This window comes from Mus musculus, chromosome 3, assembly GCF_000001635.26.
Source record: "Mus musculus strain C57BL/6J chromosome 3, GRCm38.p6 C57BL/6J".
Lineage (NCBI taxonomy): Eukaryota > Metazoa > Chordata > Mammalia > Rodentia > Muridae > Mus > Mus musculus.
This window is the reverse complement of record NC_000069.6, coordinates 88,473,537-88,475,355: the sequence shown is the minus strand read 5'-3', so window position 1 is coordinate 88,475,355 and position 1,819 is coordinate 88,473,537. Positions and strand designations below refer to the sequence as shown.

General features: G+C 46.3%; 1 pseudogene; it reads right to left on the bottom strand.

Annotated features, from left to right (window-relative positions):
* Gm5979 (predicted gene 5979) lies at positions 1-813 on the bottom strand (annotated as a pseudogene).

Genomic DNA, 1,819 nt, shown 5'->3' with positions numbered 1-1,819 from the left:
AACTTTGATACAGCTTCAGGGCACTCTGGACACCCACAGCCACTTCATGTAAACCACTGACACATTGAGAAACTACAATATGATCCTGATCAAATTTTGTAATTAAACCTAACAAGGGCAATAGACACAACTCAAATAAGAGATGTGTCAATCACAGCGCTCTCCTACTCTAAGGTAGTCACAAGGAGACAGAGCTTTTATTCATCATCTTCCTCTTCCTCCTCCTCTTCCTCTTCCACCTTTATCTGGGCAACTTTAGCAGGCCCCTTGGCCCCCTCAAACTTCCCTTTAGACTGACAGTCAGCGACACCCTTCTCATGCTTCTCCTTCAGCTTTGCTGCCTTAGTGACGCAGGCTGCTTCACTCTCACTCAAGTTCTTCCACATCTCACCCAGATTTTTTTTACCACATCTCCAATGGAGATGCCAGGGTTTGTGGATTTGATCTTGGGGCAGAATTCAGAGCAGAATAAGAAAAATCCAGATGGAGGTCCTTTGAGGCATTTGGGTCCTTCTTCTTGCCTCTTTTAGCTGCTATATAATCTTTCATCTCCCAATCATAGCTTATTTTATCTGCCTTTGCCATTTCATCAAACTCTTGATTTCTCTTTGCTAGACACGGTCTTCCACCTCTCAGAGCACTTCTTGGAAAACTCCACAAAATTGACTGCAACCTCTGGGTTTTTCTTCTTGTGTTCTTCCCTGCGTGTCTGCATGAAGAAAGCATAAGCAAACATCTTGCCCCTTGGTTTCTTGGGGTCACCTTTAGCCATCCTGGCTGTATTGTTTGCTAGTCTGGGCAGCGCAGGGCACGCCTTTAATCCCAGCACTAGGGAGACACAGGCAGACAGATCTCTTGAGTTTGAGGGCAGCCAGAGTTACACAGAGAAACCCTGTCTCGAAAAACAAACAAACAAACAAAAAACAAACAAAAAGAAAGAAAGTAAGGGAGGACAGAAGGTAGGAAGGTAGGAAGGTAGGAAGGTAGGAAGGTAGGAAGGTAGGAAGGAAGGAAGGAAGGAAGGAAGGAAGGAAGGAAGAGCCGGGCAGTGGTGGCGCACACCTTTAATCCCAGCACTTGGGAGGCAGAGGCAGGGGGATTTCTGAGTTTGAGGCTAGCCTGGTCTACAGAGTGAGTTCCAGGACAGCCAGGGCTATACAGAGAAACCCTGACTCGAAAAAACTAAGAAAGAAAGAAGGAAAGAAAAGAAGAAGGAAAGAAAGAAAACGGATCTGTAATTGTACCAGAAGGGCCTGAACTTTCCATATGTCTTTCCAAATGCCAGAATTCTTGTCAGGTTTTGCAGGCAGGAAAAACAATATCAATGGGAAAGGAAGGGCCAGGCATGATGTTTAATCCCAGTTTAATCCCAGCACATGGGAGGCAGCAGCAGAAGAATCTCTAAGAGTTCCAGGCTAGCCTGGGCTGACCCTGCCAAAAACAACAACAATATCAAACACACACACACACACACCACCACCACCACCACCACCACTACCCCAAAATCAACAGGAGTAAAATCAATAGGAAAATGAGAACTGAGATCCAGCTGAAGGAGGCTGGGGGTTTGCCAGCATCTTGAATCAGCAGACTTCTGGTGTGCCAGGCAAGAGGTGGTGGCACGTGCCAAGTGAGGGATTGCTATAGTTGAGAACTTCTCTGAGGGCTTTGGGGTACCAGCTGAGACAGTTCCTCTCAGACCATGTTTACAGACTGAGGGAAGCAACAGAAACAGATTTCTTTGTCTCTGATGGATCTTGAAGGCTGGAATCTTAGGTCTCTGGTGGCTGAGGAAGGAATGGAATGAGTTATCCTGCCT